The sequence below is a fragment of the Sus scrofa genome, chromosome Y (genome assembly GCF_054392235.1).
Source record: "Sus scrofa isolate SSC_HxYL_T2T_F1_AM1 chromosome Y, Sscrofa_HxYL_maternal_Yorkshire_Landrace_v2.0, whole genome shotgun sequence".
In the NCBI taxonomy this organism is placed as follows: Eukaryota; Metazoa; Chordata; class Mammalia; order Artiodactyla; family Suidae; genus Sus; species Sus scrofa.
This window is the reverse complement of record NC_139402.1, coordinates 4,548,172-4,575,000: the sequence shown is the minus strand read 5'-3', so window position 1 is coordinate 4,575,000 and position 26,829 is coordinate 4,548,172. Positions and strand designations below refer to the sequence as shown.

Sequence of the window (26,829 nt, the reverse complement as noted above, 5' to 3'; positions counted from 1 at the left end):
TGCATCAGTTTCACAGGCATGCAAAGTCCCTCATGAGAAATGCACACTCCACAGCCATCACCCCCCTTCTACTGACCAAGAAGAGTTAATTTTTTCACCGCTTTTAAATAAACCTAGGACATGAAGACATCATTCTTCTGATGAAAGCTTTTTTTTTTTATTCACATGGAAAATGTTTCAAAAGTTTACCTTTGTACTTAATAGTGATTCATCTCAAGGCTGTTTCTTTCCAGGCGTGTTTACTCCTGAAGAGAACGAGTCATCCTTTTAATTTTCTTTAAATTAGGGGGAGAAAAAAAAGCTGCATCATTCTTTGTCTTAATTAACATGACTTCCACATGACAGAAAATTGTTCATTTTCAAGTGTTCGTCTCCCAAGGCTGTGCAACTGAGACAGAGGAGAGATGAGCTCCAGGAGAGACATTTGCAAGGAGCCTCTTATGTACACTTCTTGCTGCAGGAGACAGGTGGGCTCTGAGACAAACATTTATAACCAGCAGCTGTCTGTGTGTCAAGATAGCAATAACAGCAGGCACAAGACAATAACTGGTACTTGTCTTCTGTGCACTTGCTAAATAATGGTGATGACAGGATCAGAGAGGGGCTGAGCCCTGCTTGGACAAAAGACCAAGAGGGCACATACTCCCCACCCTCAGGGTCAGGGAACCCCCAACTGCACGTGCACAGAGAGACACCTCTGGGTCAGAAAGACAAAGGGCTCCAGGCCATCATAAGTCTGGATCACCTTCCCACCAAGCTCTGGTCTGGAATCAACCTTGGCCAAAAGATAATGCACGCAGATCAGGGAGGGCCCTGGGTCTGGTCAGGTGTCAAAGATACAACAAGGTAATTGCCCAAAAGAAGACAAGGACCTGGAAGAACCGCCCCATGTACGTGATTTAAATCAGCTCTCTGGTGCTCCTGCTTCAGGGGGATGCCCGCACCCTCACTCCTCCTCTGGGTGCGTGTGACTGCTCTGCTTTTGCCCTAGATGCATAAACTACTTCTCTGTGTGCGTTCTCACAGGTGGTACTGTGTCTCTAACGATACATTGTGTACCTGTTTCAAGTCTCTGCCTCCTTGAAACATGCTTGCTTTCAACAGGGGGCAAGAATCAGGGCAATGCTGCTTTCAGCCTCTAGCTGGTCTAGTGGCTAATTCCTGGTTTTCACCTGGCTGCCTAGGTTCCATTCTTTTTTTTTATTTTAGGGACACCCCCGCAGCATATGGAGGTTCCCAGACTAGGGGTCTAATCAGAGCCGCAGCTGCTCGCCTACACCACAGCCACGTCAGATTCGAGAGGCATCTACGACCTACACCACAGCTCACTGCAAGGATGGATCCTGAACCCACTGAGTGAGGCTAGAGAACAAACCTGCACCCTCATGGATGCTACTCAGATTCGTTTCTGCTGAGCCATGACAGGAACTCCCCAGGTTCCATTCTGGAGCAGAGAATTAAGATCTTGCTTTTAGCCATCATCCACTGCTGTCTCCCCCGAATCACAACCACCACCTCCATCTGATTCCAAAACATTTTCATCAAGTGCTTCTCCCTAGATAAGACACATCCTCCCCTGAAAATGTCACATCATGAAATCGCATTTCGTAAAAACCCAGAGGGGAAACCCTGCCTTCCCTCTCTTCCACGAAGATGCAGAGAGAGGGTGTTCTTATCTCCTGCCCACCTCTTCTCTCCCTCTCTCTTCGCAGCTGGCTCTTTTGTGCAAACGAGAAGACTCCGTATACAAATGTCATTCAGGCAGCAGGGAGCCGCAGAGCTTGTGCTGGCTGAGCAACACTCTATTAATAACACTGCTCCGAGATCATAATTTCACCTGCCATTTTCTAGGCAGGACCCTCAAAGCTGAACCTGAAACAAGCAGACGCTGGCCTTGATTCCAGAAGGAACTTCATGCATGAAGGGAGGCTCATCTTTATCCAATGGGACCCTGATCTGAAGCCCCTACTATCACAGTAACACAAACGCTCTCTGGATGAGATCTTTCAAAGACTACCACTCTCCATCCAGACAGCATCCTAGAATCCATCCAGCAAAGAAAAAAAAAAGGAGCCTGGTATCAAAACCACTCATGGAATGAAGCTTTTGTGCTAGGTTGATCAACACCAAAAAATGGTCTGGGAGGGAATAAAACTATTGTGACTACCACCATGTTGCTTTGGGATTTCATTCCAGGTTGAGCCAAAAAGTTCCCCATGGAGTCAGGCAAATGGGATGTTACGGCTGGTTTAAAATAGGTATGACCTCAAAGTGGAGAGTTCAGGTTGATTTGGGGGCAGCATGAGGACGAGAGCCCGGGAGGCAGCCTCTCAGGTGCTCTGAGAAACTGCGCCAAAGAGACAGAGGAAAAATCAGTATATAAGTCATTTTGGTGACGGTGGAGGTCCCTGCCACCAAGTACTCATTGTGCAGAAGGTCACTGCTGGTCTCTTGAAGGTCACTGCTAGTCACGAGGAGCAGACATCACCAGGAAGGATGTTAGTGCTTTTCTAGACACGAGCAGATGCAAGAAGTGGGCTCCTAAAATCTCCTGAAACTCTCGAACCATCTGAAGCTCTGTTCTGCTGGTTTTCCCAGAGCACAGAGCGCCCCACTCCTGATCCCCACCCTGAGCTCCTTTCAAGGGGTGTTGAGGGTCTGCAGCTGCAATGGCTCAGGAGTCAATCTGTGTAGAGGCAGATGGCACGTGCCCATCTCGAGCTGACACTCCCATCTTCCACACGCTGGGCGTCATGACCAAGGGGGTCACGGTGTTTGGAGGAGATGTGGCTTTTGGGGACACATGGGAAATGCATCACAAAAGCAGCTCTCACAGTAGAAAAGGGGGGGTTCCTGCATCATGAGACAAAGGCACCTGGAAGGACATCTCCCAGCAGCTTGATCACAGAAGGCAAGGATGGCTAGACCACCACCCAAAGAATGTTCAGAAGAGACCCAGATAAAAGCTTTGGGAGAACATTCTAGAAGAAGAGAGATCTTTTTCCAAGCAGTAAGAGCCACATGGTCATTGACCTAGAGACTAGAGACAAGCACACCTGGGAGCTCGGTGAGTCGGACCTCTGAAGACTAGCATGACACGTAGGCACACAGGCATCAAAGTCTACCCTGCAAAAGCTGCCAAAGACCCTATAAAAAGTATGAGCTATTTTGACAGCCATACAGAGCTTCCTCAAGCAAAGAGGTCATAATCAGAATTGTGCCTGTGTGACCTGGAAATGGGCATTTCCCTGGAGCCCCCAGAAGCTGGAAGAGGCAGGAAGGACCCTCCCCTGCAGCCTCTGGAGGGAGCCCGGCCCTGGGACCCCTTGACCTCAGACACCTGGTCTCGGAGAAGGTGAATTCCTGTTTCTCAGCCACCCAGTCTGAGAAAAGTTGTTACAGCAGCTCAAGCCAACTCACGCAATAGCTACTGTCTAGCATAGGGAACGATATTCAACATCTTAAATAACGTATAATGGGAAAGCATTTGAAAATACGTCTATCTGTATGACAATCCACGTGCACCTGAAACTAACACAACGTTGTAAATCAACTAGACTTCAGCACAAATTTTTTTAGAGGTTTTCTGGGGGTTTTTTTCCTTTTTTTTTTTTGTCTTTTTAGGGCTGCCCCCATGGCATATGGAGATTCCCAAGCTAGGGGTCGAATCAGAGCTGTAGCTGCTGGCCTACACCACAGCCACCACATTGCCAGATTCAACTTGCGTCTGTGACCTGCACCATAGCTCACAGCAACACTGGATGCTCAACCCAGGGAGCAAGGCCTGGGATCGAACCTGTGTCCTCATGGATGCTAGTCAGATTCGTTTCCATTGCACCACGACAGGAACTCCACCAATTTTTTAAAAAAGAGACAACATAGGAACATGCCAAGAATATAATATCATCAGCTAAATTTTTTTTTTTTTTTTTTTTTGCTATTTCTTTGGGCCGCTCCCTCGGCATATGGAGGTTCCCAGGCTAGGAGTTGAATCGGAGCTGTAGCCGCCAGCCCACGCCAGAGCCACAGCAACGCCAGATCCGAGCCATGTCTGCAACCTACACCACAGCTCACGGCAACGCCGGATCGTTAACCCACTGAGCAAGGGCAGGGACCGAACCCGCAACCTCATGGTTCCTAGTCAGATTCGTTAACCACTGCACCACGACGGGAACTCCTACATTTTAAAGCTCTGACTGTGTAGGCACCTGACTCCAAATACAGTTTCTTCATCAGAAGACCCTGGAAATTCTATTTAACATACAAATGCCTACAACCTTCTCAGGGAGAATTAAACGGGAAACCAGGGGCACGCAGTGATGAAGCCCATGGCATCCGCATTTCTCAGGCTTTAACCTTCAATATTCCCAACATACTGACCCCCGGAGCCCTGGGGGCCCAGGTCATGAATGCAGCTGAGCTGGAAAACGATGCTGCCATCAGAAAGAACAGAGTTATCATCACCGCAAAGGAAACCACCCCAGGAACCCCCTTAAAGGGCACCCTCTCTTCCCCTCTTCCTCTCCCTACCTCATCGCGGACGACGGAGGTCCGCTCACGCTCGGAACAGCCGTTGAGGGGTGCCCACCGCTACCCAAACCCTTTAGGGTGAGCAAAACCTTTCAAGACCAGGCAAAGCATGCGGGAAGTTAGGATGAGGGAGCTCACACATTGCGCTTTCTCAAGGTCAGGTTTTAGAGAAAGAGAGCAAAAGGAAAACAAGCATCGCCACCTACTCCCAACGCCCCCTCAGTTGACACAAACGCTGGCATCCCCACCGCCAAATGGCCCGCAGATATTTCCTCTGGTTCTTAATAGCTTTAACGTGGCTTCGTACATCAGAGGACAGCAAGCAGGGAATTGGAAGCTTCCATCCTGCCCTGCCTGATGCCGAGGGAAGGAAAGGATTTTATCTCACAGCTTCTCTGCAAAAGTTCAGGTGGGGGTGATGAGGGCAACGGGATTTACTCTCCAGGGAGGCAGGGGTCAGGTGTCTGCTTGGTGCCGGGTTGTCAGGGATGGACAGAATCCATTGCCTCTACAAAGGGAGAGAGGGGTCCCTTCTCGGCCGATTTGGCCAGGCAAGGCTTGGTGAGCTCTGATGGATGCCAGGTGCCGCTTCGCTTAAGCGGCTAAGCCGCATGAAGCCAAGTGAACTGAAAACAGGGACAGGGTAAGTGTTCACAGCAGCATCTCTGAGTGTCCCCAAGAAGGAGGAACAGCTCAAGGGGCCAGGAGTGGGCCAATGGGAGTATTTTCACGACTTCGCAGCTTATCCAATATATACACACAATGACACTCTTATCAAGTAATATTTTAGTCCCTGTCCCTTAGATGAAAAGGGAACATAAGCCAGGACACACTTATGGTGACCAAAGGGGACAGGTGGGGGTACGGATGGACTGGGGGTGTGGGACTGGCACATGCACTCTGAGGTCTATGGAATGACCAGCCAAAGGGCACCTGCTGTCTAGCACAGGGAACTCTATCCAGTATTCTAGGATAACCGATGCAGGAAAAGAATCTGAGAGAAAATGGATGTGTGTGTCTATGTATGCTGAGGTCACTCTGCTGTCCACCAGAAATAATCACAACTTTGTAAATGAACTCTACGTCAACAAAAGTTAAAAAATAATGGAGTCTCTGTATAACTGAATCACTCTGTTGTACTAAAGAAATGATCTTACCAATAAAAGTTAACTGTACATCAGAAAAACTTTTAAAAATGAAGAGACCTGTGAACTCCAAGGTTCACAGAAGCACCAATCACAATAACCAAGGCATGGAAACAACCTAAGTGTCCACTGACAGAGGACTGGATGCAGAAGATGTGGTATATATACACAGTGGAATACTACTCAGCCATAAAAAATAAAATAATGCCATTGGCAGCAACGTGCATGGACCTAGAGATTATCATACGGAGGTCAGAAAGAGAAACAATGTATAGTATCACTTATATGTAGAATCTAAGAGATACAAATGAACTTATTAACAGAACAAAAACAGACTCAGGGACTTTGAAAACAAAGTCATAGTGCCCCAAAGGAAGGGGACAGGTTGGGGAAGGGAGGGACTGGGGCTTTGGGATTGGCACAATGAAGTATGCCCAAATGACTGGCCAATGCAGACCTGCTGTCGAGCACAGAGAACTCTGCTCACTATTCTGTGATCATCTCTACGCAAAAAGAATCTGAAAGAGAATGGATATGTGGACACGGATCACTGCATCACTTTGTGGTCCAGCAGAAAGGATAACATAGGGAATCAACTCTACTTCAATAAAGCTTTAAAAAGAGAGATTCCAGATACGGGGAGTAGCCGAAGGAAAGCAAAACAACTGGGAATTAAAGTCACACATGCTAAAAGCAAACAGCTATTTATTTATTGAGCACTTACTATGTTTCCTTTACAAAAAGTATCTTATGGAGCTTTGGGGGCAGAACCCATGCAAAACCTTAGAAGCCAGAATCTAGGTTCCAGCTCTGCAAACATCAAACTGACAAGGTCATCACCTTTTCACTTGGAGGAGGAGATTCTGCCCCCCAGAATGGGGTCACTGAATTCGTGTGAAGAATCATTTAAATTTCTTTTTTCCGCGGGGGGGGGGGGTGCATCCTACAGCGGCTCCCTCACCAATAAAAAGGAGTGGAGCAGTGACACAGGCTACAACCGGGATAAACCTTGAAAACACGACGCTCGGTGAAAAAGCCAGACAAGAAAAAAAAATGCATACTGCATGGTTCCGTTTATATGAAACATCTTGAAGAGACAGATCCACAGAGACAGAAAGTATTTGTGTGTTTGGCAGTCTGTGGGAGAGGGAGGCGTGTAGGGTGACTGCTTGATGGGTGTAGGTCCTGTTTGGGAATGACGAAGGTATTTTGGTACTGGATGGGGTGCTAATTGCACAACATTGTCAGAGCACTAAATTGCAAGTCTCAATGCTTAATGAAATGCCCTTGGCGGTTCACCTCGTGAAAAGCAAAAAATAAAATAACAAAGACTCAATTCTATCCCCAAGTTGCTAACCTTTCTTTCCGCTCCAAATACCTGTGATGTTGTAACGTTCCACCCCTGATTGCCACTGACCTACCTACATTCACTTCTGTGTGCAACCTCAAAGAAGATCGGAAGGAAAGTACGAAGCTGAAAATCTACAAGGGACAGAAAGAGGCAGATGCCCCAGGAGGATGCCACTGGGAAGCCCGGCCTCTCAGGGTATACGTTCTGGGACCAGAACCATCGTGGTCCCCTGGGAGCAGGTTGAAGATGCAGAAGCTCCGGTTCCACCTCAGACCTGCTCATGTAGAGACTGCCTTTTAACCAGATCTGCTGCTGATACCAAGTGCACTAACAGGTGTGTACTGTTATTCTAAGTGTATTTGGTTTACAAGCCCTGGTAAGGATCCCCAAGAAATCTGCTCACACATAGAGGCAATTCATCCCTTTGTGATCATTCTGGGTTCTACCTGAATTCCTTCAGCACCTCCTTCTATCACTTTAACAATGGAAACACGCTTTTTGAAGATGAATGTCGCTCTTGCAATACGGAAAGCCTCTCATCACCGCTAAGGGGACTCCAACCAGAGTGAAAATAAAATGTTGACCCTTCTTCATAATAAATGTGTATGTCGTTCACAGCAGAGATATTCTAAGCCATCTCATGAGATTTCCCCTGAAGGAAGGTAGACAAACCGTATCCTCACATCCAGAATAAGTCTTTTTTTTTTTTTTAATCCTATTAACTTGTCTCCACCGTTATTTTGTTTGTTTGTTGTTTTTTTTTTAAGGGCTGCACCTGTGGCATATGGGAGTTTCCAGGCTAGGGGTCAAATTGGAGTTGCAGCTGCCAGTCTACACCACAGCCCTCACCCACTGAGCGAGACCAGGGATCGAACCTGCATCCTCATGAATCCTAGTTGGGATTGTTAACCACTAAGCCATGAAGGGAACTCCCTCTCCACCTTTTTCTTAAGGTCATTCATTCACAACCATCTTTTTAATTCAGAGAATCATTCAGGTTGAGTTTGACATGATGCCCCAAATAATGCCTTTCTTGTTGGCTTTCCCCCTGCATCCTGAAAAATGTGCTTTAACATTTGCTGGAGGATGAAAATAATTCATAAGCTTTACATCCCATGGCCCCAGGCTCACGCGAAAACAGCAAAACCAGAAACGTCTTCCAATCTTTCCAGTTAAAGAATATGTTCCACTAGACCCCTCGGAAAGGATGACATTATAAAGAACCAGAAAGGCAAAAGCCTCTTGTTCCATGCTTTGGAATTAACACTGAGGTTTGGCATGGTCCAGTTTCTCACACAACTTGAGCAAAAAATGAAAACCTCTGGAAAATGGCAAAAGTAGTGAGAAAAAAAGAATGAGATGCTGATGCTCGAACCAAAAATGAATCACACCCCATCTTTTTTTTTTTTTTTTTTGGCTTTGAGGGCTGCACCTGAGGTATATGGAGGTTCTCAGGCTAGGGGGTGAATTAGAGCCGAAGCTGCCAGCCTGTGCCACAGCCACGTTAACGCAGGATCTGAGCCGCATCTGTGGCCTACACCACAGCTCCTTAACCCACTGAGCGAGGCCAGGGATTGAACCCAAACCTCATGAATACCCGTCAGGTTCGTAACTCACTGAGCCACAACAGAAACTCACTAAGTAACTTTATTCTGAGGTCATAGGTTGAACAGAGGCAGCTGGCTGCTTTTCTTTGCAAACCATGCCTGAGGTTTGCATAGTTTCCTTTTCCAAATATACACTTTTAAATCTGAATTTCGGGGGGAAAAAAAAAAGTTCTTTTTTTTGTTCTTGCCGGTGTCTCACTGAATTCACTGTGCCATGTCAAAGAGTGAGTTTTTCAGCTATCTGTTCTTTGAAATGCATTATATTCTGCCATGTGGCTGAATCTTATAAAGGCACACAAAGCAATTGTTTGGTCTCTATTGCACCTCCATTCTTTTTTGCTTTGTTAGGCGATTTTCAAGTGCACGAAACAGACTAGCGAAAATAACGAAACAGAAGCAAACCTGCAGACAGAACAAGCTAGTGACAGAGTTCCTGTCATGGTGCAGCAGAAACGAATCCAACTAGCACTCCTGAGGTTGCAGGTTCAATCCCTGGCCTCAGTCAGTGGGTTAAGGATCCTGCATTGTTGTGGCTGTGGTGGAGGTTGGCAGCTACAGCTCTGATTCGACCCCTAGCCTGGGAACCTCCATATGCTGCGAGCGCATCCCTAAAACGCCAATGACAAACAAGCAACCAAACAAGAGGGAAGGGGGAGGGGATGAAGAAGCACAAACTATTTGATACAAAATAAGCTACAAGGATAGAGCATACAACCTGACTACAGCCAATATTTTAACAACTACTACAGAAGTAGTTTTAAAAGTTGTGAATCACTATATTGCACACTGTAACTTACCTACTATTGTACCCACGATCCAACAAAAACAAAATGTCCAAAAACAGTAAAACAAAAACAAACGAACGTGTCATTGCATTCATTTACCTCCTCTTTCATGAAAAGGCACTACTAGAGAGAGGCAAGCATGCTCCTCGATTTTGTATTTTTACTTGGTTTACACTCTTTAGAATGCTACTTTGTATCTATTCACTATGTAATAGAGTACATATGAGTGCCTAATGTATAATCCACCATATATTCAAGTATTTTGTGCTTTTGGCTTTCTATAAATAGAATCAGTCTCTTTCTTTTAAAGCCTTTTATTGAGGTAGAGTTGATTTGCAACATCGGGTGTACAGCAAAGTGATTCAGTTATACATAGATATTCTTTTGCAGATTCTTCTCCATTATAGGTTTACGACAAGATGTTCTGTAGGTGGTATACAACTGACCTCTCCTTTGGGTGAGACTTCCAAAGATGCAGCCATGCTTTCAGGCAGCAGGAAATCTCTCGTGTATAATCCTCTCTAGCACAGTCTATATCATGTCTATACAAAAATTTTGTCCATCCTGCCATCCATGGATACTTGGATTATTCCTATTCCTTTGTTACTGCAGACAGAGCTATTGGGAAAATTCTCGTGTTTGTCTCCCTAAGCAATCAGGATGCCTGGATTACAGATGCCCTCTTTCAGCTGACCAGAGAGTGTCCAATTGGTTTCCAAAATGGATGATTCAGGAGTTCCCACTGTGGCTTAGGGGAAACAAAAACAACTAGGATCCAAGAGGATGCAGGTTTGATCCCTGGCCTTGCTCATTGGGTTAGGGGTCTGGCATTGCCATGAGCTGCAGTGTAGGTCAAAGACGAGGCTCAGATCCTGCATTGCTGTGGCATAGGCCAGTGGTAGCTGCCACTCTGATTTGACCCCTAGCCTGGGAACTTCCATAGGCCACAAGTTCGGCCCTAAAAAGCTAAAGAAAAAAAAAGAATAAGTTACTTAAAGCAATGTTTTTTTTATTCTTCTAGCAGTCAGTGGGTTGGGTTGGGTTCAGATGGATGGCTCTCCTGCTGTTTCACCGGGTTCCTTCGGAGCCTGCAAACATCTGCCTGCCTCAGGGGACAGGACAATACCTATGCTTTCCTAAAGGACTCAGATTCCGGAGAGCACAAGAGGGAGCTGCAAGGCTCCTTAAGCCTCAATTCAGGGCTCCCACCTAGATTTACAGGTGAAAATCTCTTGGTCACACTAAGCCCTGAGACAACACCAGATTCAAGGAGATAACGAAGTCAAATTCATCTCTCCATGGAAAGTCAAGTATATCTAGAGGAATCCAGTGGCGTTTCTGGCAAGGTTTTCCTCTTGAGGTTGCTGAAGGGCTGTTTAATTACCACGTGTTTACACATGAAGATATGCTAGGTAAAAAGACGTTATGAAATAGACAAAAATATAGGCGCTAAAGATGTAATATAGGTGGTGATAAAGATGGATAAAGGATAGATGACTGGTAACAGATAAAATAGAATAAGTTGATAGGCTCAATGATAAATGACAGATAAGACAGACGTGATACAGAGATGAGAAAAATGATAGACATGTGATACGCAAGTGAAAAAAGATGACTAATAATAAAATAGATGATAGAGAAATTGATGAGTTAAATGATGGATGGCAACCAATAAGACAGATGACAGCTACATAGCTGAGATAGATGGTAGACACGTGATCGACATGTGAAAGATGTGTGATCCACCATGACCCACGCATGACGCACATGTGAGAGACAATTGAATGAGGTGAAAGATATTAGATAAAATAGATGATGAACTGATAAGTTACAGGATGGAAAAACATGGTAAGATAGATGACAGATATACACATAGCTGAGATAGGTGACAGACACGTGAGGCTCACGTGATCAAAATGTGCTCAAAACATGAAATAAGTGATTGGTAATAGATAAAATAGTTGATAGATAAACTAATGAGCCAAATGATGGGTGACAATTGACAAGGTCACAGTCACACATAGAGATGACAGAGATGACAGCCACATGATCCACCACGGGATTGTCCTGTGATCTGCACGTGGTCCACATGTTAAACACTCCAGAAGTGCATGTTGCTAACAGATAAAGAAGATGAGGAGTGATAAATTTAAAGACAGATGACAGAGACAAAACTGAGGGCGATGGTGCACACATGAACGTCACATGATGCTCACGTGATCATGTGATCCTCACACACACACAGTCGATGACTGGCGATACAGAAAATAATAAATGGAGTGATACATTTAAATATAGACGATGTGTATGTGACTGTCCTGTGATCCACACCTGTTCCTTACGTGAACATCACTGATCCAAGCATGGACCTCATGTGAACCACATGTTATACAAACATCAAGTACAGGACTGATGATAAAAGACTCAAGAGGTAGAATGATTGTCACGTGATCCACATGTGATCCACGTATGCTCCTCATGTGATCCGCATGTGACCCATGAGTGATGGAAACGTAGTTATTTCCAGTAATTCACTGCAGTCAACAGTGTTGTGGAAAGGATGTATCTTTGCAACTATGTGCTGTTAGTTTTTGCACCTGTTCAATGGTTTCCCCAAAGTATAATTAAGGAGTCCAAAAAGGCAGGCATTGGTAGTTTGAAAAACTATCAGACTCATCCTCCAAAGAACCATAAGAACTGTAACAATGTATTTACACACAACATGTTGTGTGTGTGTCTGTGTGCAGTTGGCCCCAATCAATAAAAGAAATACAACTTTTAAAAATTTTACCATTATGGAGTTTTCATCGTGGCTCAGCCAAAACGAATCTGAAGACGCAGGTTCCATCCCTGGCCTTGCTCCGTGGGTTAAGGATCTGGCATGGCTGTGAGCTGTGGGGTAGGTCACAGAGGCAGCTCAGATCTGGCGTTGCTGGGGAAGCCAGTGGCTACAGCTCCTATTCGATCCCTCGCCTGTATATATCTCTCATCTACTCTTATCATGTTTTCCATCCTTTTATCAATTCATCATCTATTTTATCTAATATCTTTCACCTCCATTTGCAGCAGGTGCAGCCCCCCCCCCAAAAAAAATGGCCACTATGATAGCAAACCATGAGCAGGACTGACATTTAAGATTTTACACCTTATTCAACACATGAAAGGATGATAATTCCCAGTTTTCCAGCCTCGTTTAAACATTTCTTTTCCTCTATTAGAGGACTTTTCCAATAGTGTAATGATCAACCCCTTGCCAATCTCCTATTTTCCTGTTTTCTTCCAACCTGCAAAGGTTCGTTTTGGTTTTGTTTGCCTAAATCCAAATTTCACAAATTGCATGGCCTTTCTGTTGATGCCTTCTGTTTTCTTTGGTTTGAGGTTTGTCTCCCAGTATTTGCCAACCATGTCTCCATTTTTTTCACTGAGGTAAAATACATGCAAATCACATTTGCAGGTTCGACAATGTTTTAAGTGCACAACTCCACGGCATTCACTGCATTCAAGAGTCATCTTCCATCATAACCACCATTTCCAAAACTTTTTCAGGATCCCCAAGAATTAAGCTGTATTATCTCCTCCTCTTCTCCTGCCCCCAATCCCTAGACAGACCAGAGACCAAAGGACCAATACGGCACAGCTGCCTTGAAAGGAAACATCCAGAATAGCCAAATCCATAAAGACAGAATATAGATACGCCTTTTTTTAAAGACAGTAAACATACAGAATAGGTGGTCAACTCATAGCTACTTCAGTGCCTCTTAGGACATTTAACAGAATCGGTGATTATACGGGAAAGCAGAATCCAGTGACTCTACAGGAAAGAACAGGTCAAACCCAATTTATATCAAAATAGTACATTTAGAGAGAAGTATCAAGATGGTGCAACAGTACAAGGTGGAGTTCACCTTCTCCCACAAACACGTTAAAAAAAATCTTCCTGTAGGACGATTCACAGAGAACAGCTGCTGAACAAGGGCAGAAGGTTCACCTTCTCCCACAAACACGTTTAAAAAAAAATCTTCCTGTAGGACGATTCACAGAGAACAGCTACTGAATGTTGGCAAAGACCTGAAACCTCCAAAAAGGGCATGAAACCCTCCACAGACCTGGGTAGAACAAAAGGAAAAAAGAGAGAGAAAGGGATTCAAGGTGAGAAGAGCATTCTGGAGAGGGAGCGGTGAGAGGGAAAAGAAATCCACACCCTGGGAAGCCACCTAACCAACCGGGAGATCGGCCAAGACGGAGGGACCTCAGTGTCGCTGGGAAACGTGAAGCAGCTGGACGGAGATCAGCCAAGCAGAGTGAGCCGCAGGGAGCATCTGCACCACCGCCCGGGACACCACAGCCGGAGAAGCTCGGGTGGGGGCTGGGCGCTGAGACGCAGGCTCCGGAGGTCAGTCCTGGGGAGACGACGGGGGGTGGCGGTGTGGGGGCTACGGGGCGCTGTGCCACGGGCGGGGAGTGGAACACCACAGCTGAGGGAACCCCAGAGGAGGGCCAGCCCTGCCGGAGACACACAGTGCCACCGCTGGGGAGGGTGAGAGGGGGAGGGGAGGACGGCCATGGGAATCCCCCTGCACACGTGCACACCGAGGGCTCTCAGAGGGTGGGGCGCCTCTGGCACAGGCTACAGGTAACAAGAGGCCACATGCTCCACGTATGGGACAGCAGGCGCCTCTTGCGCAGGGTATGGTGGCCGGGCATTTCTTGTGTGGGCTAAGAGCAGCAGGGGGGTACGCTCTACAGGAGGCGGGGACACACCGCAGCAGTCATCTCAGAAACCAGAGGGAGGCGTGGCCTGCCACCACCAGAGTTCTGTGAATGGGCTCCACCTGTGCCCCAGTCTCCTCAGAAGTCGGCAAAGAAGGGCACTGCAGCCAAGCCCCACCCCTTGTTGCGCTCACTGCCGTGGAAACACACCCACCCTGCTTTGCCCCTGCCAAACGCTCAGGGCAGTGTCCAAGCATGCCTGATGACTGTCACTTCCCAGGGCCCTGCCTCACCTTCCCATGGGTCCTTGCCACTGTCAAGGCACCAGCAACCAGGTACTAGCTACTGGCCTTACCCACAGCCTCCATCTCCCTGGAGGCACACGCAGGACCCTAGAAATAAAAAGGAAGCCCTCACGAAATACAAACAGGGTGCTTTGCACATATAAATAGCCCTCCAAGACTACAGTATTTGATTTCCCTAAACGCACTGAATAAGAAAAATATAAGCAAATGAAGAAGCTCAGGCATCATTCCCAATGAAAAGAACAGGAAAATTCCCCTAAAGGAGCAAACACTGAAACAGACCTCTGCAGTCAGTCTAACAGGCACTGAGGTCAAAAAGAAGACAGTGAAAATACTGAAGGAATTAAGAGTGATTATGAAGGAATTAAGAGCAGATATGAATAGCAACGCAGATTCCTTTAGAAAGGAACTAGAGAATATGAGGGGGAGCCAAGAAAAATTAGAAAACTCATTTGCAGAGACACAAGCGGCGTTGAAGAGCAGAATGAATAATGCAGAGGAACGAATTAGTGATGTGGAAGATAGAATAACGGAAATCACCCAAGCAGGACAGCAGACAGAAAACCAAATGAAAAAACATGAAAGCAATATAAGACATCTATGGGATAATATAAAGCAGGGCAAGCTATGCATAATAGGGATTCCCGAAGAAGAGAAAGAACAGGGGATTGAAAATATGTGATGAAATTATGGCTGAAAGCTTTCCAAATCTAAAGGAAACAGGTATCAAGATACAGGAAGCAGAGATAGCCCCAAACAACCTGAACCACAACAGGCCCACACCCGGACATATTATAATAAAAATGGCAAAAGCTGGGGGAGTTCCTGTTGTGGCACAGCGGAAATGAATCCAACTAGTAACCAGGAGGTTGCAGGTTCGATCCCTGGCCTCTCTCAGTGGGTTAAGGATCCAGTGTTGCTGTGCACTGTCATGTAGGTCGTAGACATGGCTCAGATCCTGCCTGGCTGTGGCTGTGGTGTAGGCCAACAGCTGTAGCTCTGATTCGACCCCTAGCCTGGGAACCTCCATATGCCATGAGTGCAGCCCTAAAAAGAAAAAAAAATGGCAAACAAAAGAATTATAAGGGAGCCTCCATAAAGCCATCAGCTGACTTCTCTGCAGAAACACTACAGGCCAGAAGGGAGGGGCAAGATATATTCAAAGTTCTCAAAGGGAAAAATGTACAGCCTAGAATACTCTACCCCGAAAGAGTATCACTTAAAATAGAAGGAGAGGAGTTCCCATCATGGCGCAGCAGAAACGAATCCGACTAGGAACCATGAGGTTGCGGGTTCAATTCCTGGCCTCACTCAGTGAGTTAAGGATCCGGCGTTGCCGTGAACTGTGATGTAGGTCACAGATGCGGCTCGGATCTGGCATTGCTGTCGACGTGGTATAGGCCAGAGGCTACAGCTCCAATTAGACCCTAGCCTGGGAACCTCCATATACTGTGGGTGTGGCCCTAAAAAGAAAAGAGACCAAGAAAAAAAATAGGAGAAATAAAGAATTTCTACAACAAACAAAAACTAAAAGTCTACAGCCAAACTAAACCCATTCTAAAAGAAATAATGAAAGGGCTTCTCTAAATAAAAAATAAGTAAGAAGAAACAAGATGGAGGAGATCAAAATTGGAAAGCAATCTCTTAAATAAGACAGTTTACAGATCTAAAAAAAAACAAAAACAAAAAAACACCTACTGCAAAAACGATGATAAACCTAAGGAACAGGGAAAGGACAAACATGAAGATGTTTAAAAAAGGACTTCAAAATGATAAAATATGGGGATGGGAAGCAAGAAAATCTAGACTTTTTTTTAAGAATGTGTTTGAGCTTTTGACTATCAGACTAAAGCAAGCAAATATAGGAAGGGGTTAACGTACTTGAAAAACAGGGCAACCACAAATCAAAACCAAACATTACATTCACAAAAACTAAAAAGAAAAGGACACAAGCATAAAATAAAGGAAATCATCCAACCGGAAAAAAAAAAAAAAAAAGAACCAAGGGGAAACATAAAATCAACTGGAAAGCAAGGTTTAAAATGGCAATAAATACATATTTATTGATAATTACCTTAAATGTCAATGGACTGAATGCCCCAATCAAAAGACACAGAGTGGCAAATTGATTTAAAAAACAAGAGCATACAATATGCTGTCTACAACGGACTCATCTTAGGGCCAAGGACACATATAAATTGAAAGGGAAGGATGGGAAAAAATATTTCATGTGAATGGAAAATACAGGAGAGCAGGAGTTGCAATCCTCATATCAGACAAAATAGACTTTAAAACAAAGGTCATATAGAAAGACATAGAAGGACCCTATTTAATGATAAAAGGATCCATTCAAGAAAAAGATATTACAATTGTCAATATATATGCCCCTAATATAGGAGCTCCCAGATACCTACAACAAATACTAACAGACACAAAAGGAGAAATTGATGGGAATACACTCATAGTAGGAGACTTTATATCTCCCTACTCACATCAGTGGACAGATCCTCTAAACAATATCAGTAAGGCAACAGAGATCCTAAGTGACACAATAGAAAAGTTAGACTTAATTGACACTTTCAGAATATTACAGCCAAAAAAATCAGAATATACATTCTTTTCAATGCAACATTTTCAAGGATTAACTACATACTGGGGCACAAAACTAACCTTGACAAATTCAAGAGTACAGAAATTATTTCAAGTATCTTTTCTGACCACAGTGGTATGAAAGTAGAAATCAACCACAGGAAAAGAAATGAGAAAAAACTGACTACATGGGGACAATAACAACATGCTACTAAAAAACCAGTGAGTCAATGAGGAAACCATAATGGAAATCTGAAAAAACCTTAAGACAAATGATAATGAAGACACAACCATTCAAAACTGATGGGATGCTGCAAAAGCAGTGCTTACAGGGAAATTCATAGCAATACAGGACTTTGTCAAATACGAAGAAAATCTGAAATCAACAACTTACCACCTAAAAGAATTAGAAAAGAGAACAAACAAAACCCAAAGTCAGCAGAAGGAAGGAAATCACAAAGATCAGAGAAGAAATCAATAAAAAAGACATTCAAAAAGCAATAGAAAAAAACAAATAAAACCAAAATTGACAAACCTCTGGCCAGACTAACCAAGAGAAGAACTCAAACAAAATAAGAAATGAAAAAAGGAGAAATCTCAATGGATACTGCAGAAATACAAACAATCCAAAAAACCATAAGCTAATACTATGAACAATTATATGCCAACGAATTTGGCAACCTAGAAGAAATGGACAACTTTTGAGAAACATACAGCCCACCAAAACTGAATTGAAAAGAAATAGATCAGTTGAAAAGTCTGATCACTAGAAATGAAACTGAATACATAATGATGTTGATTGATTTGTGACTAAGGAGGTGAAAAGACTTATATGCTGAGAACTATAAAACATTAATCAAAGAAATGCAAGAAGATTCAAAGAAATGGAAAGACATTCCATGTTCCTGGATTGGAAAATTAATATTGTTAAAATAGCCATACTATCCAATGCAATCTACAGATTCAATGCAATCTCTATCAAATGACCCATGACATTTTTCACAGAACTAGAATGAACAATCCAAAAATTTATACAGAACAATAAAAGGCCCAGAATTGCCAAAGAAATCCTGAGGAGGAAAAAAAACAAGCAGGAGGCATAACCCCCTCCCCCCAAGACTTCAGACAATATTACAAACCTACAGTAATCAAGACAGTATGGTACTGGTACCAAAACAGACATACAGACCAATGGAATAGAACAGAGAAATCAGAAATAAACCCGGACACCTAATGCCAATTACTCTTTGACAAAGGAGGCAAGAACATAAAATTGGAAAAAGACATTCTCTTCAGCAAGCGACGCTGGGAAAACTGGAAAGCTACAAGTCAGTCAATGAAACTAGAACACACCCTCCCACCATACACAAAAGTAAACTCAAAATGGCTTAAAGACCTAAGACAAGACACCATCAAACTCCTAGAAGAGAACATAGGCAAAACATTCTCTGACATCAACCTCATGAATATTTTCTCAGGTCATTCTCCCAAGGCAACAGAAATAAAAACAAAAATAAACCAATGGGACCTAATCAAACTTAGAAGCTTTTGCACAGCAAAGGAAACCGTTAAAAAAAAAAAAAAAAGACAGCCTATGGAATGGGAGTAAATAGTTTCAAATGATGCAACCAACAAAGGCTTCATCTCTAAAATATATGAACAACTGATACAACTTGACAGCAAAAAAAAAAAAAAAAAAACCAACAAAAACAAAAAAACCCAACAACCCAATTGAAAAGGGGTCAGAAGACTGAATAGACATTTCTCCAAAGACATACAGATGGCCAACAGGCACATGAAAAAATGATCAACTCACAAATTATTAGAGAAATGCAAATCAAAACTACAATGAGTTACCGCCTCACACTGGGTCAGAATGGCCATCATTAACAAGTGACAAATAACAAATGCTGGAGGGGGTGTGGAGAAAAGGGAACCCTCCTTCACTGTTGGTGGGAATGTCAACTGGTACAACCACTATGAAAAACAGTATGGAGGTACCTCAGAAAACTAAATATAGAACTACTATCAGACCCAGCAACCCCACTCTTGGGCATATATCCAAACAAAACTTTCATTGAAAAAGATACATGTACCCGCATGTTCACTGCAGCACTATTCACAACAGCCAAGACATGGAAACAACCCAAATGTCCATCGACAGACAATTGGATTAGGAGGATGTGGTATATATACACAATGGAATACTACTCAGCCATAAAAAGAATGACATAATGCCATTTGCAGCAACATGGATGGAACTAGAGAATCTCTCATTAAGTAAAGTCAGAAAGACAAATACCTTATGATATCGCTTTATTTGGAATCTAATATACAGCACCAACGAACCTTTCTATAGAAAAGAAAAAAACTCATGGACTTGGAGAACAGACTTGTGGTTGCCAAGGGGGAGGGAGAAGGGATAGGGATGGTTGGGGAGTTTGGGGTTCATAGATGCAAACTGTAGCATGTGGAGTGGATAAGCAATGAGAGCCTGCTGTATAGCACAGGGAACTTTATCTAGTCAATTATGGTGGAACATGGAGGAGGATAATGTGAGAAAAAGAGCATATACATATATATACACATACATTATATATAACTGGGTCGCTTTGCTGTACAGCAGAAATTGACAGAAAATTGTAAATCAATTCTAATGGAAAAAATTAAAATCTTTTTAAAATAGTACATGTAGATCCGTATTTAGTACTTCTAAAGCAGCACCATCCATCCCAACATCTTCTAAACACCTGTATGTTTTCTGAGCATCTAAAAGATTCAGAGTCCAGTGGAGAATCTTGCTTTTTCATGGTGTGGGTTCTCTGCCCTGGACCTAACAGAAAAAAAATCTGCATCCCTATAAAGACTATTAAAAAGTAATGGGTAAAGTACAAAAAGACCCTAAAAATAATGTCTTAATATAATGTCCATACCTACAAAAGAGAACCCCTCCTCTGCTGTTGGTGGGAATGTAAATTCCTGCAGCTGAGGCAGGAGATGGGTGAGCTCCAGGATAGACATTTGCAACGAGCCTCTCATTTGCACTTCTTGAGGCAGGAGACAGGTGGGCTCTGGGACAAGCATTTACAACCAGCCACCTGTCTAGGCTTTAACACTGAAGCAACAGGCACAAAGCAATAACTGGTACTTGTCTTCTGTGCCCTTGTTAAACAATGCTGATAATAGGACCAGAAGATGGGCTGAGCCCTGCTTGGAGAGGACAAAGAGGTCACATACTCCCCATCCTTGGCGTCAGAGAGCTCCCAACTCCACATGCACAGAGAGATCCCTCTGGCTCAGAAACGGAGGGGGTGCCGGGCCATCCTAAGTCTGAATCACCTTCCCGCCAAGCTCCGCTCTAGAATCCATCTTGGCGAAAAGATACGCACGCAGATTGGGGAGGACCCTAGGTCTGGTCAGGTGTGAAAGCTAAAACCAGGTAATTGGCCAAAGGAAGACAAAGACCTGGAAGAACTGGCCCATATGCGTGATTTAAATCACCTGTCTGGCGCGATCCTTATGGAGGGGGGTGCCTGCACCCTCACGCCTCCTTTGGGTGTGCGTGACTGCTTTACTTCTGCCCTAGATACATAGACTCATCCTCTGTATTTCTGTGCTCTCCCACTTGTCCTGCTGTGTTTCTAACAATTTTCACAGTCTTTGCCCCCCTGAAACATTCTGCTTTCAACAGGGGGCAAGAATCAGGGCAGGTCTGCTTTCAGCCTCCAGCTGGTGTTCGTGGGTAGGATTCCTGGGTTTCACCCAGGCTGCCCAGGTTCCACTGCTGAGCAGAGAATTAAGATCTCGCTTCAAGCCATCACTCATTGCTGACTCTCCAACATCACAGCCACTATGGAAAACAGTATGAAGGTTTCTTAAAAAACTAAGAATACAACTACCCTATGATCCACCAATCTCACTCCTGGGCATTTATGTGGGAAAAAAAAAAAAGCCACTCATTTGAAGGTACATGTACCCCTATGTTCACAGCAACACTACATATATATATATATGTCTTTTTAGGGCCACACCTGTGGCACATGGAGGTTCCCAAGCTAGGAGTCTAATTAGCGCTGCAGCTGCTGGCCCACATCGCAGCCACAGCATCACAGGATCTGAGCCACGTCTGTGACCTACACCACAGCTCACAGCAATGCCAGATCCTTAACCCACTGAGTGAGGCCAGGGATCGAAACTGCACCCTCATGGTTCCTAATAGGATTCATTTCTGCTGAGCCACGATGGGAACTCCTACAGCAGCACTATTCAAAATAGTCAAGACAATGGAAACAACATTGATAGATGAATGAATAAAGATGTGGTATATTTATACGATGGAATACTACTCAGTCATAAAAAAGAATGGAATAATGCCATTTATAGCAACATGGGTGGACTTAGAGATCATACTAAATCCAAGCCGAATGTATGATATCACTTATATGTGGAATCTAAGAAAAGGATACAAATGAACTTATTAACAGAACAGAAACAGACTCACCTAAAACACAAAGTTACCAAAGGGGAAACGTGGGGGTGGGGAATAGATTAGGAGCTGGGGATTAACAAATACACACTATTCTATATAAAATAGGTCAAAAACAAGGTCCTACTGTACAACACAGGAACTATATACGATATTCTGTGATACATTATAATTTAAAAGCATATGGAAAAGAATAATGCAGTTGGACTAGTGTCCTCACAAGAGGAGGAGGTCAGGACACAGACACACACAGAGGGATGACCCTGTGAGGACACAGGGAGGAGATAGCCCATCCACACGCCCAGGAGAGAGGTCTCGGGAGGGACCAGCCCTGCCCACCCCTGCCTCTCAGACTCCAGGCTCCAGGAAGGGGAGACATAACATCATTGCTTAAGCAGCTCTGTCTGGGCTACTTTGTAATCCAAGCCACCCAGCTGACTCATATAAGCAGTAAGCGACCAGCTCACGGCGTGGAGGGCTGTTTGGCCATCGCCCCTGTGGGCAGCCGTGCTCCACCCCAAGAACGATCCCCCCTGCCCCCCGAAGGTAGGCCTGCCGAACCCAGGCATCTGCCCGATTCGTTCTCACTAACAGGACCCAGCTAAGAGGCCAATTCCACGCTGCTCAAAGGCAGCGCGGTTTCCCGCTCGCGTTTGGAAGGCTACGGTAAAGTGAATACACGTGAGCAAAGAGCTTGCTACCCGCCCCTCCCAAGGCTGAGCAGCATGTTCCCCAGGACGCCCCTGTGTCCCCCACATTCCAAGCTGGATGGCCACGTGCTGTGGAGACGGGCTGGGCCCTGAAAGGGGCTCCAGTGCTCTGAAACCCCTGGCTGCCGGGAGGACGGCCAAAGGCCCGGCTGAGCCAGCAGGGAGCCCCGCAGACTCATCACCCCCAATTCTGGCCACGTGGGTGTGACCTCCCGCGACCTCGGCGACTCAGGCCCCAGCCTGCCACCTGCTCCCAGCGCACCCGCCAGGCTCCCGAAGCCCCCCTCATCCGACATCCACCCTGGCCCTGCTTCCCAGACCTCCGGAGAGCCTGCCCACCGCCCACCCCCAAGGACACGGAGCTTGTCCTGGCAGGTAACGCTTGGGTGTCAGAGAACCTTCTGGAATCCACCGAGCAAACTCTGAAACAAACTGAAGCAGGATTCGCAGAACCTTTTGGAGTCCACTCAGCAAACTCTGAACAAAACCGGACCAGAACTCGCAGAACTTTCTGGAGTCCATGGAGCAACCTCTAACAAAACACAGCCCGAATTCACAAAACCTTCTGGAGCCCAGAAAGCCAACTCCAAGTACAAGGGAACCAGAACTCACCAAACAGAACCTTCGGAGCCACAGAGCAAAGTAGATAAAGCGGACCCAGGACTCACCGGGAGGGCGGCTGGGGAGACGGGGAAGCCGAGCATCCTCGTGGAGGCTGCGCTCCGGGCCTCGGGGCAGCGCCAGGCCCAGACGCCCATTGGACTCACCTGCGTCCCGATGAAGCGCCGAACCGGGTCCTTCTGAGCTGGAGAACCCGCACTGGCTCAGTCTCTGCACCGGAGGCTCCCTGAGCCATGGCTCCCAGACGCAGATGCCAAAGCAGAAACGCTGTGAACGCTGGACACCTGGCCATCCTCCCTGAAGCTGCAGGAAGAGGTGGCCTAAGCTGGCCTGCCACTGTCACAATGGCCACTCGCCGCCCCGCCAGTTTCTGTGCGTGGCCAGTAGGGACAGCTTGTCACCGCAGAGAGCCTCAACCCCCGTGGGACTGCGGGGTGTCCTAGGACATGGCAGGCTGGGGCCTCAGGGCAAGTAGGCCCACAGAGCCACCAGTGTCACACGAGGTGGCCCCACTCAGACCGAGAGGGACGCCGAGCAGGATCCCTGGGGCCCTGCAAGGCGGCTGCCAGCACAGAGGCACTGGAGAGGCCCGCGCTCAGCCCCGGGGGAGGGCAAGGTAAGCCCTGCCCACCGGCAGGATGTCTTTGTTCTTTGACTATACCTGGTGGGGCCGAGAGCAGGGGATCCCTCCCAAGAGACACGAACCTGGTCTGTCCGCCTGCCTACGGAGGCGCCGGCTAAGGAGGCTTGCTGTTCTGAGGCGCAAAGCACCCTGCTCCCACCAGGCAGGGAGCTGCCCAGGGGGGAATTAAACAGGGGAACTATTTTGGTTGCCCCGCCCCACCCACGTGCAGGGGAAGGAGGAGGGGCGGGGCGTGGAGATGGAGACAGGGCGGGGGGAGGGGCGGTCATTACCAGTGACCTTGGCTGCATCACCTGTGCTTGAGTGATGACACCTCCACTAAGCCCACCCGGGGAGGGCTCCCCCGGGGCGACCGCGTGGATGTGGGGTGGGGGGTTCCCCGCTCCACTGCGTGCAGGCGGAGGAGGGGCTGGATGTGGAGATGGACTAGGAGTTCATCACCAGTGGTTTTGTCGGCATCACCTGCGCGCACGTGAGGATGCCTCCCCTAAGCCCGCAAGGGGAGGGTACCCACCCGGGGACTGCGTGGAGGGCGGGGGAGCGAGGTGCGCTTGGAGACGGCGTTGAAGGGCCGGTGCGTTTCCCCCCACCCCCGTTAGCGAAAAACAACAGAATTCAGCTGAGTGCATGTCCATGCTCTATTGGCTTTATTTTTGATTCCTGAAAGGGGCAGCACCTGGTTAGCGCGTGGAAAGGAGCTTCTGGGAGCTGAGCGCAAGGAAGGGCTTTTGCAGGCAGGAGGTACCTAGATGTTATGGCAATGCCGCTGTCCTGTAGGGGAGGGGTGGGGGGGGGCGCTCATTCCTCAAGCGCAGGCAGTTCCTGATGGTCTGGTTTAAGGCTGTTTCTGGAAGCGCCGAGACTGCAGTTGAGTCTAAGTTTGGTGAAAGGGGGCTTGGGGTAAAGGATGCCATGTGGGGCCTGGTGTCTGGTCTTTAACAGCCCAGGCAGTGCCCTGTGCCACTCCTCCATCTGGCTGCTCCTGCGTCATCATCTCCTTTTGTAATAAACCTGTAACCCCGCAGGTATGGTGTTTCTCTGTGAGCCATGTTGGCACGTTAATGAGAGGCTCCCACCCAAAGCCCCTGGAACAGAAGCACAGGTGACAACCTGGACCTGTGATTGGGGAGGCGGGGTTGGCGCTGAGCCCTTAAGGTCCCTCCAGGTGGAGAGTGTTGAAGGTGAGTCTGGTGGCAGGACCCCCAGCTGGTGTGGAGAATTGTTTGCTGCTGGGACCGAAACGCGAGCAATGAAATTGCTACCAGAATGGGAGAGAAACTGACGTCAGTGATTTTCATTGCTTCTTGTTTTTTGCCGTAAAAATGTGAGGCTCTGCGTTCTCTTCTGAGCAGTGTTTGCTCTGATGTCCTGTGTTTCGTAGCTCTGGATATTCCACGCTGGCGTTTTGAGTCCTTCTTGGATCCAAATGTTGCTTAGGAGAAAACGTTAATATTTCCCGGCAAAGGGCCTTTAGATGGGTTATGTCTCATTTTATTGAATTGGGAGTTGAGACTGTTTCTGTACTGATTTGCTTTGTTTTTTCTTTTATTCTTTTTATTTTCGTGAAGGATGGTGAATGTACAATGTTGTATGAATTTCTGCGGCTGTACAGCAAAGTGATTCACTTACACTTATATATATTCTTGTTCATATTCTTTTCTGTGATGGTTTATCTCAGGATATTGAATATAGTTCCCTGCACTCTACAGAAGGGGCTTGTTTATTCTTTCTCTAGGTAATAGTTTGCACGTGCTAATTCTGAACTCCCCACCCATCCCCTCCCTCTGCCCACCCCCTTGGCCACGTGTCTGTGCGTCTGTTTGTGTTTGGACTTACTTTTTTAAGACAGTAAAATGCGTATCACTTAAAAATTCAGATTGTAGGTGTTCCCGACTAGGAAATGAACCTGACTAGGATCCATGAGGTTGCAGGTTCGATCCCTGGCCTCGCTCCGTGGGTTAAGGATCCGTTGTTGCTGTGAGCTGTGGTGTAGGCCAGCAACTACAGCTCTGATTAGACCCCTAGCCTGGGAATCTCTATATGCCACAAGTGCAACCCTCAAAAAGACAAAAAAAAAATTTTTTTTGGATTGTAGCACATCAGGCTTAGAACGCAAATCTGGTACCCTGTCCCCCCCAGGCCCCACCCCTGTGGCAACGCTCTTTCCTACTTTCTGATGTGTGTCGTTCTAGATCGCAAGGACAGAACTGCTGATTCGGGGCACTTAGGTGTTAGGCATTGTCTGCTGAGGTTGAGGTCAGAAATAGGCATATTTATGTCACACAGTTTCTCAACTCATAACTAACTATATTCTAACTGAAATGAAGTGGAACTAAATGCCGGATTTATTTTTAGGGAATGCAATCTCCCGTACTCCATCTCATTTCAAAAGGAGTTAACATTAACCCAGTGCTTCAGGTGAAGATGTTATACGCGTGTGATTGTCTTGTGTGTTTTTTTCTTTCCTGGAGGTAAAATCGTGAATACCTTCCCTTACGTCACACTGGGTGACATCTCCATGCATGTGGCACAAGCAGTGTCTCAGAAACAAGGGCCAAGAAAAATCAGTGAAAATCTGTCTACCTTGGACGTTCCCTTAGAAAGTGAAAAGCTCTGTGTGTGTGTGTGTGTTGGGGGAGGTGATTTAGGCCACGCCCACCCGAACTGAGCTGATCCAAGGGAAGTACTTCGGTGTGGCTTTATTTTTCTCCCCAAGGCTTAGCGTGTCATAGCCTGGATGCACAGGTCATGTACAGGAAGATGACCTGGCCACAGGTCGAGGTCAAACTCAGGGTGGGGCCCACCAGCAATCTTCCCAACAGGTGGGTCTCCCCGTCCCCACTCAAGGCTGTCTTTCATGGAATAAGGGAGATGGTTCTTTATATTAAGGAGAGAGGAGGGTAGGTTTGTACAAGTATCTAGAAAAGATCCAAGGAGCCTAGTCCAATGTCATGGGTGATGGTGGCCAAGGAGCCTGTCTTCTTAGAGAAGACAGATGGAGTGTCCTGGGGCCTGAACCCCAACTCTTCCCTCGGGTCCTTTTAATTGTGCGGGATCTTAAAGGCACACGAGGACAGCCTACCCTCCTTTGCTCCCATCGTCCATCATTTTAGCGCCTAGGATGAAAGACTTTGCCCAGGGTCTCTTACAGCCCAAGTCTGTTTTCTTTGGGGATGGATTCTCCCTCACGGCCGAGGTCAGAGATTTGCAGAAATGCCACGTGATTTAACTAGGAATGAGAAAGAGGCTCACACCTGTGGCATCTGCAGAACCATGGGAAAACAGAGGAAAGTGCCACAACCAACTCCCTTATTCCACAAGGTCACCAAGGGCCAAGTTGGCCTCAG

At 46.2% G+C, this 26,829-nt stretch overlaps 1 long non-coding RNA gene across 3 annotated transcripts in view; it reads right to left on the bottom strand.

Moving 5' to 3' along the window:
• LOC110257932 (uncharacterized) overlaps nt 1-23,622 on the bottom strand; it is a 219,707-nt gene extending 196,085 nt beyond the window's left edge. The window contains exons 1-4 of one of the 3 annotated variants that reach the window (XR_014836220.1): nt 23,545-23,622; nt 22,986-23,142; nt 10,828-12,310; nt 7,724-7,825 (exon numbers count right to left, since the gene is read on the bottom strand). This is a non-coding gene — a long non-coding RNA (uncharacterized LOC110257932). Of the gene's footprint in view, nt 1-7,723; nt 7,826-9,716; nt 12,311-22,985; nt 23,143-23,500 lie in introns of those variants that run through there. The other 2 variants (XR_014836222.1, XR_014836221.1) reach the window with 2 other exon arrangements.
• Nucleotides 23,623-26,829: the final 3,207 nt, after the last annotated feature.